Source organism: Mustela nigripes, chromosome 1 (genome assembly GCF_022355385.1).
Source record: "Mustela nigripes isolate SB6536 chromosome 1, MUSNIG.SB6536, whole genome shotgun sequence".
NCBI classification, from domain to species: domain Eukaryota; kingdom Metazoa; phylum Chordata; class Mammalia; order Carnivora; family Mustelidae; genus Mustela; species Mustela nigripes.
The window spans coordinates 93,283,307-93,298,920 of NC_081557.1; the positions used below are offsets into that span (position 1 = coordinate 93,283,307).

At 52.3% G+C, this 15,614-nt stretch overlaps 1 long non-coding RNA gene across 2 annotated transcripts; it reads right to left on the bottom strand.

The window, feature by feature from the left end:
- Window positions 1-444: 444 nt before the first annotated feature.
- LOC132027966 (uncharacterized) lies at window positions 445-15,150 on the bottom strand. 2 transcript variants are annotated; one of them, XR_009407282.1, is made up of 3 exons: window positions 15,063-15,150; window positions 3,057-3,174; window positions 445-2,106 (listed from the first exon to the last, which is right to left on the bottom strand). It is a non-coding gene; the product is annotated as an uncharacterized LOC132027966 (long non-coding RNA). The 2 variants fall into 2 exon arrangements; XR_009407283.1 differs by lacking the exon at window positions 15,063-15,150 and adding an exon at window positions 9,879-11,196.
- Between the last annotated feature and the right edge of the window lie 464 nt (window positions 15,151-15,614).

The window sequence follows — 15,614 nt, forward strand, 5'->3', positions numbered from 1 at the left end:
GCTGCCAACACACACAAGGGAAGTGAGCTGCCGCGCTCAAAGCTAATGCTGTCGGTAAGCCGAGCGTGACTCGGGGAAGATGACCTCCGCCCCCAGAGAATGTAGAAACTCGCAGTTATTGGCAAATGGGCAGCGAGAGGGGCACTGTCATAGGCACTGATGAATGGAAGTGTGAGTCGGTATCGAGTTCCAGGTGCGGGGGGCGGAGGTGTCTGCCGGCACGCCACGAGAGCCCTGGAGACACGGACCCCACTTCCAGGAAAGCAGCCTGAGGAAATCATCGGAAGCCTGCTCAAATGTTGCTACGATGCAAAGATGTTCGTTGTAGTTATGTTTACAGTGGTGCCAATTTACAAACAATCCAAATATCCGGCAATAATTGGTTAACTAAATACATACGCATCCATGGAATTAAATACTCTGGAAGGTATTTAGGACCGATTATAGAACAATATTTAATAGGATGGGGATAGGCTCATGATCTACTCTTATATGACAAAGATTATTATGAATGTAAACATAATGTAATTCCAACACTATTTTAAACTGTGTATGCCTGAGTATAAAAGAGCCTGGAAGGAAAGTCCCCGAAATCTCAACGGTAATTATCTTTGGTGGTGGGATTGTGAAGGATAGCCTACTTCCTTCTCTAGGTTTCTCCGTACTTCCAACGCCAAACACATATTATAATCAGGAAAGAATGACAGCCATGTAAACAAAAGCGACGCTTTCCTACCCAGGGTCCATGACCACATAGAAAAGGCAGGCTCCCTCCCTGGGACCACCTCCAACCCTGACCATTGAGGCCAGGACATGGCAGGGGAGATGCTGTCCGCCCCCGTTGGCCCGGTTCCACCCCGCCAAGCGTATGACCGAAGCTGCCCGAGCCTAGTTGTCCGAGAGGCCCGGAGTCACCTGGTCGTGATCTCCCGCGGCCCCGCACATCCTGGGAGCCTTTTCTAAGCCTCCCGCTAGCCGGCTCTCCTCCTGTCTATTAGGTCACAGCAGATTGATTCATCTCACTTCACTGTGGTTTACAATTTGCAGTTCTTGACCCTTACATTCCCCCCTGGGGCTGGAGCCGTGTTTCGGCAGTACCGGCAGCCCAACGGCAGCAAGCAGCGGTCAGCTCCGGCCTTCTATGCCGTTGACCTCCTCGGCGAGCTCCTTCCCTCGCCCTTCCATTCCAGCCCCATTCGGCATCCGCACACGCCAGGCTGCCTCTTCCAGGAGCACGATGGGGTCCTACCCTAGATAACACGGGCGAGCCTGAGACCTGGCCAAGGGATTCCTGGCCAGGTACCCAACATGAGACACCATGTGCGGAGCCCTCAAGGTCTGGGCCGTTCCCCCTTGCCTTCCAGTGCGATGCCAGGAGTGCAGAATGTCGGACCCTGTTCCCGTCACAGGTGAACTCTAAAAACCCAAAGACTCTGAGCTCTGGATTTATTGGTGGAGTCTTTGCAGAATAATCTCTCTGATGATTAATATCAGCAGAAGGAAGTCCTGGAAGATAGTTAGGGGGAGTCTATCCTCCAGATCCTTAGTGCCAATCGTGAAAAAATACCAAATTTAGTCCCCTCAACCTTCAGGGTCTTCAGTAACACGACCCTCATACTCTTCTACCCCCAGTGTCTCACTTCAGCTCAGTACGACCGTCTAGTCCATAAAATCCTTTCCCCCCACTCCCTTCCTCAGATATCTTTTTCCATGGGTTTTTCCCCCCACTTTCATTTTTGTAAAATTATACAAGCAGCTAGACACACGGAGGGAGCCTGACTTCCGATTCTGACTCTCTTGTTCACTCTCAGGCCTTCAGGCCAACCGTGAGCCATCCTGAGTCTCGGCTTCCCGTCTGAACATCCATGGGGTGGTCTCAGCATCCAGACACCTTGCCAGTTGCTCGGAAGCCTTGTCTAGAGCGTCTGGCCCCTCCTCCGATGACCACAGGTTCGCTCTACAGTTACGTTCTCAGCGTAGAGGAATTCACCCAGACGTGTTCTGCATTTCCTTCGTCAGTACGTGCAAGACCTCTCTGTTTGTTTGTCTTCTCCTGTCCGCGTCCAGAGTACTTTTGGAACAATGGCAGCATTTCCTCGTGACCCCCTAATACAGTGTACAGAACACAGGAAACAGTCAGGCGAGGTTGTTAGTTCTCTGACTAATGCCTCCCCCTCAGGCCGACTTGAAAAGGGACTCATTTAAATTTGGTTTCCCTGCCAGAATTGTCAGGCCTCAGTAGCCTTGGGAAATCACCAAGGAGGAAAATCACCATTTATCCTAAAATCTCAGCAATCTGCAGGACTGCCACCAGCCCCGAACCTCTGCCTGGCCCTCACCAAGCAGTGTGAAATGCCTTGCTCCCAGCCCTATCCAGGGTCACGGCCACTCCTGGAGAGGAGTGGGTCTCTGCTCCCTGCCGGGTGTGTGTGGGGGGGGATCCTGCAGGGGTTGCAGGGGTTGCCAGATTCATTCAAACCCAAAGCCCAGATTTTCCAGCACAGATGAGCTGGAGGAGCCCTGACACAGAACTGCAGACACAGCTATGGGGTACATTACAGCCTGGAAAGCCACGACAGTCTCTGCTGTGGCCAAGACTGTCCATCTTTCCCTCCCTTCAAAGTCCCCCTTCCACAAGGCTGCCGGCAGAAGGCCACACGGACGAGGGAGGAGCATTTATGCTTTTTTTGCTTTTTTAAATTTTTTTATTATGTTCAGTAAGCCAGCATATCATATATCATAAGTTTTTGACATAGTGTTCAATGATTCCTTAGTTGCATATAACACCCAGTGCGTTTATACTGATACGCGGAGTTGGATCTCGTAACGTCTTTTCCCACCAAATTGCTGGCGTGTGAGGCATTTAGGTGCTGGGGACCGAAATGGCCATATTTAGTACTCTAGTTATGTGTGAGTTAATAGATTTTCAAGGAGTTCCCTGAAAACCTCCCCCTACATTTAACACGTTCTCTATGAGAGAAAAACATCCCCACTTCATGGAAACCAACTTCCAAGCAAATCACGGGAACCCTGCCCATCCGTAAGTAGAGTTCTACCTGTGTTAAATCGCCTTCAGCTGCTGCTGTTCTGCACCAACCGGTGGGCTAATGACACATTTGTGGATCCCAGCATGTGTGTGATATTACCAACACAGGTGTGGTTTCCTGCCTTCGCCTGCAGAGGAAGGAAGGGGCAAGAGGAAAGAAAGCACAGTCAATTCCTTGGCCCTCTCATCTCACAGAAGGGGATCTTTCTGCGCAGGACCTTCCAGGGGCGGAGAGCTCTTTTCTGGTAAAGCAACTTGTGCAAAAGACAAATACATTGTAACAGTCCCAGTTGGAGAAAGGAATCTCAGAAAGGACTCCTATGTCTCAGTCAGAAACAGAAAATAGAATGCCCTCCTAGGCAGGATGTTAGAGGCAGGAAGAAGGGATTCAAGAAACGGTGGTTCCAGGAAAGGCAAGGGCCTGCAGAGAGGGGTTTGCACTGCTACTGAAAGCTACCAGGATCTCAGCTCAGCTCCTGTCCCAGGAAGGGTGCCCAGGAGGCCGACCAACCCACTGCACTTCTCTGCCAAGGGGCTGAGATGGGGCACCTGGGTGGCTCAGTGGATTGAGCCTCTGCCTTTGGCTCAGGTCATGATCTCAGGGTCCTGGGGTTGAGCCCCACATCCGGCTCTCTGCGCAGCAGGGAGCCTACTTCCCCATCTCTCTCTCCCTCTGCCTGCCTACTTGTGATCCCTCTCTGTCAAATAAATAAAATCTTTAAAAAAAAAAAAAAGTTTATTTTTTAAAAAAAAGGGCTGAAATAAAGGATGCCTATTGCCTAGCTGTATGTTGTAGGCTGAACTGTGTCCCCCGCCACAATTCATATGTGAAGATCTAACTCAGAATGTGACTGTACTTAGCGATCTGGGTCCTTAAAGAGGTTATTAAGGTTATTAAGGTTAAAGGAGGTCATGAGGCTGGGCGGTAAAGCAATATGACTGGCGTCTTTAAAGGAAGGAGGCAAGGATGCAGTCGGGCACAGAGGGGAGGCTGTGAGCAGACCCGGGGAGCAGGCGGCATCTGCAAGCCCAGGAGAGAGGTCTCAGAAGCAAGGACCCTGCCCAGACCTCAAGCTCACATTCCAGCCTCCGGGGCGGGGGAAAAATAAATGTCTCCTCTGTGAGCCGCCCAGCCTCTGGTACTTCGTTTTGTCAACCCCCACAACTGTACCCCCACAACGGCAGAAGTAAGTCAGGAAGGAAATAAGGTGCAGACCCCAGGAGTCTGGCCTCCGGGTCCAGATATGGCCGGACTTGGACGGATATGGTTAACACATTTAGGAAAGGCCGACGGAGTTTGCGTGTCCCGGGCCCTCACACACGGGCACCCGGCTCCTTCCGTCCATGTAGCTGGATTGCCGTGTCCCCGCTCTCTTGGAACCGTGTCACTGCTGTCGGGAGCGACCCTCTCCCCGCAGACAGAGTTCTCTGGAAGGCAGAGGAAGAGCAGAAAAAAAGAGGGAGCCCAGGAAACCCTTGTGCAGGCCTCGCTGTCTAAGCCCGTCGTGTCCTGCTTTTGCAGGACAGTTTGGGTTTGCAGGATCCGCTCCCTGAGAAGCCTCTCGCGGGACCATCTCAGCCTGCCAAGCAAGCAGATTCTGGTGCTGAAGGACCACGAAGGGTCCCGCTGGAAAGGGTGGGTATGGGTTTGTGTTGTTTCTGAATACTATTAAGATTTTATTTATTTTTATCTCTTTTTAAAAAGATTTTATTTATTTATCAGAGAAAGAGAGAGTACGGGGGAGAGAGGGAGAGAGCACGAGCAGGGGAAACCGCAGGCAGAGAGAGAAGCAGGCTTCCCCACCCAGCGAGGAGCCCGATGAGGTCGTGACCTGTGCCAAAGGCAGACGTCTAACCGACGGAGTCACGCAGGTGCCCCAGAATTTTATTTTGTGGAGGGGAAGGTGCAGCGTCTTCCCATACACCTCCTGCCTGGGGTCGTGCTCAGCCTTGCTCCAGTGGGGCCCCGGTTATAACCGGAGGCCTTCGTTCTCCAACCCAGTTTCCTTCTGGTGGCTGAAACCCTGGGCCTTGTCCCTTCCCTTCATTGTCCACTGACTTCCACTCTGGCCCCAGTGTGTTGTGTTTTCAGTGAAACGAAGCACACTCCTCCCCCAAGCACAGCACCTTTTCTTAAATGATCGTAAGCTCAGAAAAGCTGGTAACCGTCAGGACCCCTTTCAGGATGCCCACTGTGTGCGTCCTCGGATGTCATCACTCACTCACTCTAATGCTCCCCATCCCCCCGGGAAGCGGGGAAGACCACCCCCTTGTCACCGACGAGGAAGCCGAGCCAGCGGAGGAGGGACCCTGGATGCGTTTGGGGCAGAGCGAGGACGGAGGACGTCACGCTCCGGCCGACTCGCAGGCTTCGCACTTCCGCGCTGCCTCCCTGACGAGAAAACATGCCCGGGAGACTCATTTACCGGTGTGAAATGCTCTGTAATGAAGAGTGGTATTCTTTTTTCCATTTTTTATGGCTCAAAACGGGGAGAGGAGAAAAGAGAGCGCAAGCGAGATCTTCAGCCAACACAGAAGTCCCATGACTTCTGAAACCGAGACCCTCCCCTCGAAAACCGTCTGGGTCTTCACGGTGCCCGAGAGCAGTCTCTGTTCCCAGCACCGTCTGAAGTTCAATATCGGAGGTCGGAGTGGGGCTGTTTGTCAGTGTCTGCTTTCTGCCCTGGACTGAAGCTCTCTAGGCAGAATGACCACAGACAGGGTAGTGGAAACAGAAACGTTTCTGAAAGGAAAAGGAGGCTTCAGTCATCATTCCTCCAGGACGAGAAGGAACCTGGGACATATGGCCATCCTGCGTAGGAAACAGAGAGCGACTCCGGCTTGCTTGCCATGGGAGTCCCAGTGACAGATTCCACACTTGGCACATAGCAGATGCTCAATAAAGAAATCTGTTGATTGATTCAACAACATGTCTTTCATTGATTTCTCACCATTTTGTCCCACCAGATCTTTCAGCCCTTCTCCCTGGTAGCTGCTCCCCAAACCTGCCCCAGACACACAGGGCTCTCCCTTAAGCCCATCTCTGACCCACTATTCCCTCTCGTGCCTCCGAGCGGTTATGAAACTCTGACCTCTGGGGCGCCGGGGTGGCTCAGTCGATTGAGCATCTGTCTTTGGCTCATGGCCATGATCTCGGGGTCCTGGGATCAAGTCCTGTATTGGGCTCCCCAATCAGTGGGGGGGGGGTCTGCTTCTCCCTCTACCCCTCCCCCTCACTCATGTGCTCTCTCTCTATCTCTCAAGTAAATAACTGAATAAAATCTTCATTAAAAAAAAAAAAACAAAAAAAAACTATGAGCTCTGCTCAGTGTCCCCACCACAGACGACGGACCTAAATCCTCCCCTGCGTCCTCCCCGGAGCCCTCCTCCCATCCCCTGCAATACCTAAATACACTCTCTAATGACACCCCCCAACCCACCAGTTGTTTACGTGTCCCCTTCCTTCCTAGACGGTGAGTCCCTCCAGGTTGGAGGCCAAGTTCCATCCGTCTCCACAAGGCCCACCCCCTTCCAGTATGGAATAAACGCCCATCAAAAGACTCAGAGAGGGCTGGGACCCTCGTGGGTGCTGGCAGGCTAGAGACAGAGAAAGGAGGGACTCGTCCTCTGAAGCAAGCGGGGTTCTGATGAGTCTCGGCAGCGTCTCACGTCCCGCCCCCATGGCGCAGGGCACATCACAGACACGCCGTCATTCCCTATCCCCACCACCATCGTGGGCCTCATCAAGCTTTTCTGTGGCCGTGTCCCATCATCTCTGTCCTTCCCGTCTTCTGTAGCTCTCATGCTGCGTCCCCACCAACACCGACTCTCTGTTGGAGCCAGCCTTCCCCCTGCCTTCCGTCAGCTTGGATCTATGCGAGGTGTCCTTCCTCGACAGGCAGGACGTGCCAGTCCTCCGGCACCTCCGACCCCTCCCAGGTTCTCCTGGACCAAGGCCTGCGCCGGACTTCTCGGACCCTCTGCCTTTCCCTCGGCCCGGCGCTTGCATTCCTTAAAGACCTGTCCCGCCATACTTGAGCTAATATTTACATCCCTGCTTAACCAGGCTGGCCTCTGCAGCCCTGGGCATTTCTTAGACTCAAGCAGGAGGGAGCTGCGATCTTTCCAAGCTACTCCGTTGCTCAGAGCGTGCTGAGAGCCAGAAGCCGCTTCTGGGCAGGCTGCCTGGCTGGGGACTGGGAGGCGTCCAGTGAATGATGGGCTGGGTCTGTCCTGGTCCTAGGTAACTGCGGACACAGACCGCCCTGTGCTTGGAGCAATGCTCAGCGACACATCAGCCGGGGGACCACGCAGTGACTGAATCTGTCCCCAGCCATACTTCCCACATCTACGAAATGGAAGTGATTGATACTGTGTAGGGTTGGTAGGAGGCCTACATGTGACCATGAAAAGAGGCAGGCACATAGTAATTGCTCACGAAATACTCCCCAGGATTATAAAAAATCAACCCAAGTGGGTCGCATCCCGACTATCTACTGGGTGTGTATAGGGTCAAGCTCTGGGATCGGAGCAGGGGAAATGTAAAGATGGAGATGTAACAAAGGAGTCATCCCGCCACCCTCCTTGATTTCAAAGGCGGATCTCAAAGCGGGCCCGGGTGGCGGCGCACTAACAGGCACAGACAGGCACCCTGGGAGCAGGAGGGAGAGGCACAGGATGGGGCCAGAGCTGAGGTCTGGCCCGGGCCTGGCAGACGGAGAAGAGCCTCAGTCTGCAGCTGTGATGAAAGAAAAGTCTACAAAAGCGGTTTTCCGCGCAGAATCTCAGAGAGAGGGTGAAGCATCTCAAGAATAACCGATCATCTCCAGGGGCGCTGGAGACCAGGCGGGCACCTAGCAAACGCTCTATGCCAGCTCCCGTGCCCTTCTCAACAACCCCGCGGGGCGGGCGTTGGTGCGCTGGTATTCCCATCCTCCAGATAACTCGACGCCCCAGAAGGTAAGGGTACTTGCTCCCTTGCTCCCGCCTGACCCCAAAGCCGGAGCTCCTGACCCCGCACTGTGCAGGCTGGGTAGGGACATGTGGGCACTGCAGGGAAAATGTGGGCTTGGAGCGTACAGGGAGGGTGTGCACGCACACATGTGTGGGCCCGGCTGGGTGTGCGAGCTTGCTCGCAGGTCCCTGTGGAATGCAGGGGAAATCGAGAGAGGAGTCTTGTAGCTAAGAAACAGGAAGACACTATCGACGATTCTGGAGTCCAGGCTGAGGGGCTCACTCTCTTTTTTGAGGCTGCTTCCGTTCTTGCTGCCACTCAACCCCAATGAGCCCCAAGGGTTATGCAGAGCAGCAAGGAATTTGCTGACACGGGTAACAGGGACAGCCCCGGGAGTAGGAGGGAGGACGGTGCACCAGGGCGTGCACTGCACTCTATACGGGAGGGAAAGGCCTCCAACTCCCATCCTGGGGCTGATTCAGGGCCAGGCCCAGGCCCCCAGATTGACTTTGACTTCACAGAGGAGCTCAGCAAATCCTGCAAAAGCCAAACACCTGGAGGAATATCCCTCCTTCTTCGGAGTTTTGGCAAACTTATTATCCCAATCAATATCTGAGTAATTACAATCCCCTGTGATCAAAGGGGGGTGTTTTTCCCTTTCTGTGGCCTCTTTACAGGCCTCTCTTATCTGGAAAAAGATTTCTTAATCTACTTTCCCTAAATGCCCTGAAGGTGTGCATGCCACAGAGGCCTGGGAGCTCCCAGATTGCTTTCCACTCCTTCCCGGCCTGACCCGAGCTCCCAGGCTGCGCTGGTAGGAATCTGCCTTCAGCCCAGCCACCCACAGAACCCACAGAGAAAGAGGTGGGGGTGGGAGCCTAGGAAAACAGAGCGGGTCCCCCTTCTTTCTCCATCTAAGAGGAGGTGAGGAAGAGTTGGAGGGCGGGGCCAGAGGACCCACTGGGAACAGCCGGCAAGTCAGCCTGGCCTGGTGCCTCTTACTGTCTCCAATTCCTCACCCCACCCCTGGCCGCCAGGCTCTCAGCCACTGGGGAGGCCCGGGCACACTGGCCAGGGTGGGGGAAGGGGCTTTGGGGGATTCGAAGGAAGTAAGTGGGAACGGTTTCTTTTCCATCCTTGACAAGGAATCATGGGTCTGAAAAACATTCTGTTCGGACATCCCAGCCATCTGTCTGGGGCCATGCACCCCTCCCCCAACGGGCCTTCAGACGAAAATCCACCTGCCCTGCTTGGGGAGCCCCGCCCCGGGCAGGAAGAAGCTTTCTGCCTCCGCCCCCCTGTGCCTCTCAGCAACAAATGCAGGAGGGTCTCTTTGGAGGGTCCGCCGCAGTGTGCCCACATGAAAGGGGGGCTGCCCCGTGGCCACCAGCCCACATACAAGAAGGAAGGCAGGGGCCGTGGAGAGAGCCCTCAGGCTCCATCGGGCCTGATGTATGATTTAGAGACCAAGTCCTCTCTGACTCTCAATGATTTAAGAGGTTTGTGCACTCCAAAAACTTAATTACCCCAAAGATTTCTGTTAAGTCTTCTCGGCTTTGCTTCTGAAGAGGCCTTTCCAAGAACGCCCCTGGGTTACAGTCATTACTCTGCGGATGCTGGCTCGCAGGGCCCTTTATTGTATTTTTATGAGGGGAATGCTGTGCGGCCCTAATGCATTTCCCAGGGAAGGTTCTGCCGTGGGGGGTCCCCGCTCCACAGCTGCTGAGGCGGGAGGGGTCAGGTCCATGTCACAGACAGGCGTGCATGTGTGTGTCTCCACCCGAGGAGAGGAGGGAGTGTGTGCCCAGTAAACACAAGTAACTGAAGCCAGGCGGTGCACGCTTAGGAGACAGACAGATAAGCCAGCAGAAGACTCACCACCTGGGACATGTTGATAAGCATTCCAGAGGCCATCCTGTCCAGCCCCCTGCCTCTAGGCAGATCTGTTCCAATTTACCCACGACAGCATGTGTTTCTCCATCTCCAAGGCAGGCAATTTCACCGCTCCCATAGTAGAATTTTCTAGTGTTTTAACGGCCCTGCTCTCACGGAGCATTTTCTTTCTGGAATTAGCAGTGTTGGCCTGGAAGGGAACTTGGAAGACAGAGACAATGCCTCTGGTTTTAGGCATTTAATGACAGAAGCCAAGGGGTGTCCGTTCTTGGCAAAGTCACCCTGCCTCACAGCACAGACACCGTCAAGAAGGAGATCAAACCCCGTGCAGACTCCTTCGGCTCAGCTCAGAGCCGAGGGGGTGGCCCTTCTGATCATGTCCAGGTCCCGGGTAGGCACATCAATTTTCATAAGAGAATGACAACCCTACCCCACGGTTGGCAGGTTCCTACTGTCTGTGTGTTTGTAAGGCATATGGGTCTGTATTTAATTGGCAACCCAAGAGCCACACTTCAGGTACCTGGCAAGGAATATAGTCTTGAACTCACTGCCACGCCGTGTCCATCAAAACCCAGCTGAGACAAAGAAGGAGGACGGAAGAGGGCCTGACGGGTGTGGAGGCCGTCTGTCCCTCCGGGAATACGGACGGGTGTGGAGGCCGTCTGTCCCTCCGGGAATACGGACAGTGACCGCAAGATCAAGCCAGGTCAGCGGAGAGCTGTCCAGCGCGCCGTGTCCCTCTGGTCCCCTGGTTTTCTGAGCTGAAGCGCGATCTGTGTGGACTGGTGATACGACGGCAGACAGCCGAAAGACGCGGGGAGTTCCAGTCACGACGCAGGGCTGCTGAGGACACCGCTACCCCGGCGGCACACAGGAAGTGCCCCAGGAAGGCCCTGGGGACCCGAGGCGCCGGGGAAGTTGAGCTTCTCCTGAACAACCTTTTGTCTGCATTCTCCTCGGCTCTCTCCCTTCTGTCCGGCCTCCCGCTGTCTCCTTCTCCCTTTCCTCCTTCCCTCCTTTCCTCATCCTTTCTCCGATCTTACAGGCACGATGACCTGTGAGGGGGATCCATTCACCTTGGTCAGGTTGGCGGTAGGGCTCATCAGGGGAGGTGTCCAGCGCCGTGAGCTCTGCAGGCCTCCATTACCCTCATTTCTCATCCCCTGAGACCTTCCTTTTTTCCCCCTTTCCCCTTCCCGTTGGCTTCCAGCGGCGCGCGTCGCACTCCGTTTTTCCTATCTGTGTGAGCCACCACAACGCCTGTCTGGCACCAGGCAGATATAAGTAGGAACGTTAATAAATTAATTAATACAGCTCAAACTGTGCTGCACACACGAATTATGTTTACAAAGGAGAGCATTTACCAAGCTGGTACTGGAGAGCCTCCCAGACCATATGGACCTTGAGCTCAGCGTCTTGAAAGAGGCGTACGATACAGAGCAGCAGAGAGAAGCTTTTAAATTCTGCCCCTTTCACCGAAGTCGGACCCAGCACCCTCTGCTCTTCTCTCAAGGACCCGCGGAGCTGGTCTCCCGGAACTTGGCCCGGTCTAATAGCCCTTTGTGAACTTGAAGGCATGGAATTTAAAAAAAAATAATAATAAGTAAATTGGAATCAGAACATTAGGAAGGTAAGCCCTTGAAGGAACCAGAGAAATCATCGCACCGAAGCCCTTCGATTAGCCTAAAGGAAATGAAGGACCAGAGCCGGCAGGTCCAGGTCCTGGATCACTTGGACACTTTGAGCAGATTCTAGAGAGAATCCAGGGCTCCAGCTCCCTGCATGTCCACACCCTTTGTTGAAGCCCCGGAAGCTCAGGACTGGCCGGACCCCTTAGCCAGGCCCCTTAGCTGGCCTGAGCTTCCTACAGGCATCCGCAGGCACTGACTGTCTGTAAAACAGAGAAGGGCCAGTGGGACCGCCCCTCCCATAATCTCATCCTTCTGGGACGCTTCTGCCCAGGCAGGCCTTTGGGCACATTCCTTAGCCTCACGGGGGCCTTTGCTGCCTCACCTGTAAAATGGGGATGATAAGACAATTTCTCTCAGGTTGCTGTGAGGACTGAAGCCGCAAATGCATGTGAAGGACGTGCCAAGGCATAGGCACTCGCTAAAATGAGTTGCGACGGTGCTGGCGGTGGTTTGCTTGTCTTGGTTTACAAAGGAGACACAGCAAATGACAAGGCAGTCATTTGACCAAAGGAAGAGCAGACCTCCGGGGCTGCTCCAGAACTTGTACTTTCCCTGCTTGGAATCACCAGGTCGGGGGGGTGGGGGGTGGCGGGCGGACGGCTAAAGAGTGCAGGCGCTTGGATGTCCCATTTCTCGTTCCCTCCGTCCCCCATCTCCACCTTACCTCTGGCCTCCTCCGGTTCCGCAGCCTGCCGCTGCCTGCCAGCTAACACCCTCTTTAAGGATACCATCTGCCCAAATGCCAGCACCAACACCAAGATGCCTAAATCAAGGTTAATGCCAGAGATACTTACCAAGGGCAATTGCACCATCTCTTGGGGGCTCTCCTATCTGGGACAATTGACGTGAGATTCTGATCAAAGGAAGGGGGACGGGAACCAAGTCATTTTCTAGGCATCTCTTCAGGCTAAGGACTCCAGCGGTTCTGTTTTCTTCCATCCCAAGCTTAGGCATCGAAATCTTGTTTTGGTGCCTGGGGTAGAAGCAGGAACATCTGGAGCCCTTGCTGAGTTCGCACTTCAAAGCCTCAAAGCTTCGCCTCGCACACCAGCCTGAACTACTTTGTTCATGTCTCCTGCTCCTCGGCTTGAGACGTTGGCTCACGGGAAGGGAAAGGGGCGACCCAGTGGGGTAAGTGGACAGGAGGCAGGGCACAGCAGACCGCGGGTATTTCTCAGGTGCTCGAGGACTGCTGTTCATCTTTACAATCAGCGAAGGGGAGAGGGAAAACTGGCTGTTGCTTGGATTTTTGTGTTTACTTCATCGGCACCTATTTCCTGAGACCTGACTGCATCCACTTCCCCCACCTGACCACCCACCTCTCAGAACCGCAAAAGCTGGTTGTTTGCCAGCTTTTCAGATGGTCATACCGAGGGCCCAGGGTCCTGGACTGCTGAGTTGTCCTGCCCCAGGCCAGTATACACGGTGACGGACCAACAGTTAAGGCTATAAACCATGAGTGATCTTGGACTAGGTTAGACCCCCATCTTTCCCTGGACATCTTCCAGCCCCCAGGCAGCCTGCACACGAAGGTGCTTCCAGTTCTCAGCATGCTCTGCACTAGGAGTGGCAAACGGCTGCCGAGGAGTTTGGAAAGACTGTAACTCCATCCTGCTTGAGTCTAAGAAGCCCAGGGCAGCAGAGGCCAGCCTAGTTAAGCAGGGATGTACATAGGAGCACAGGCATTGCGTGAAAGGTCTTTAAAGGATGCAAACAGCCTGGCCAAGGGGAAGATGGAGGGTCTGAGAAGTCCGGCGGCAACCATTGCATAGGAGGCCCCGGACCTTACCTCACACCATAGACAAGATGCAACCCCAAAAGGTACATAGACCTAAATGCAAAACCTCCAGCTATGAAACCTTCAGAAGGGAACATGAAAGAAAACTTTCTGGACTTTAGGTAACACCAAAATCATGATGCATTAAAAAAAAAAAAAAAAAAAAAAAAGGAAACATTGGATTTCATCAACCCTAACATCTTCTCTTTTAAAGATACTGTCGAAAGACTTAAAAGGCAAGTCCCAGACTAGGAGAGAATATTTCCAAGACACATATCTGACACAGGATTTCAATCTAGAATACACAAGGAATGCTTAAAACTCAACAATAAGAAAACAAATCACCCATTTAAAAAGAAAAAAGAAGTGAGCAACAGACATTTTACTGAAAAAGATTCACAGATGGCAGACAACCCCATGAAAAGACACGCAATATTTTTAGTCATCGGAGACATACAAATTACAATACAATGAGATACCACTGAAGACCTATTAGAGAGGCTAAAATCAGAAATACATAAATGAATTCCAGGCAATACCAAGTGCTGGCGAGGACGTGGGACACCCGGAACTTTACTTCTGTGGTGAGAATGCAAAGGATTGAGACATTTTGGAAAAGAGTTTGGCCGTTTCCTATATAGTTAAATATGTGCCTGTCATATGACCTAGGAATCCCGGACTGAGTATTTACTACGGAAGGAACTTCTGTGCACACAAACGTGTGTGTGGAGGTTTATAGAAACTTTATTCATTATCACCCTAAACTGGAAACAACCCCAATGTTCTTCCTCTAGTGAATAGAAATACAAACTGTGGTTTATATGCAATGGAATCCCACTCAGCAATAAAGAAGAATGAATTACTGAACAATGGGGATGAATTTCAAATATATTCCTCTAAGTGAAGAAACCAGACTCAAAAGACTATATACTATATAATGATATTTATAAGATATTCTGGGAAACGCAAGCTATGAGGACAAAAAACAGATCCGTGGTTGCCAGGGGCTGTGGGTGGGCAGTGGTTAAATGACAAGGGACGCAGGGGAACTTGGTGGGGGTGGTGGGGGAGGGGTTGATGGAATTGTTCTATGTCTGTACTGTGGAAGTGGTTTTATGCATTTGTCAAAACTCATAAATCTGTGCTGGAAAGAGATCATTGCACTGATGTAAATTATACTTCCATCAAAAGAAAAATCAAAGGAGCTCATTATTCTTGACCAACATAACGCGTAAGATGGGTACTAAACAGGATTATTCCCATTTTACAGATGAGGAAATAGAGGACAAGAGGGATGGATTTGTCCAAGGTCAAGAGCAAGCAAAGGGTGGTGCCGTGACTGACATCCAGGCTCCAGAGCTCTAAGGGGATTATGGTCTTGGCCACCAGGCCATACACCTCTCCCATTTGGGACTTTTCTTTATTCTTGACTACATTTTAGCTCAGCCATTGGATTTTATTCAATTTGGAGCTATTGTCTAAATCATAAGCCTCTTATTTGTATTTCAAATACGTGGGAATTACTTAGATATGTTGTATCCTTAAGAATAATCAAACAATAAAAGAATTCAGAGAACAGAGCGCGAAAGTCCCCCACCATCACGCCTGCCCCTGACCATACCCCGCTCTAGGGATGGTCCGTTGACAGCTGTCGGATCACCTTGCACACCAGGGAAATACAGACCTACAGAGGCACATCACCTGCGTTTCCAGCATCCTACTCCATCTCCAGTCATGGAAGCCTGCTTGACTTGGGACTGATCAAAAGCCATAATAGGTTCAAACCCTCGCTTTGTCAGAGACTTCGCTGTAGGACCTTACCGAAAGTAGGTCACATCTATTTTCCTAAAATAATATCCATTTTTAACAAGGATGATTCCTCATCACATCATTCCACTCCAGTAAATGCTGTTTAATCCAAACATGTGGGTGATTGGATGCAGCGGACGGCCGCTGAGACTGGGAACACCAGGCTTCCATCCGGGCCACCCCACTGGAGGAAGGTGACTCTGTCCCAGGCATGTCTGCTTTCAGCACCTATTTTTTAAAGAATCCACGACACAATCCTAACAAGTCGTCTGGGTCCTATGTCACTCAAGGTATGACGGTGGGAATCGAAGGGACAGGAAATACTTAGCCTAGAGAAGCAAAGGCTCTTCGGGGATGTGAGCATCACTTTAAAGTATTTGAAGAGCTGTCATAGAGGGAGAGAAGGCAGATTTGTTCTCAGTTGCTCCAGGGCAGAGCTGGAAT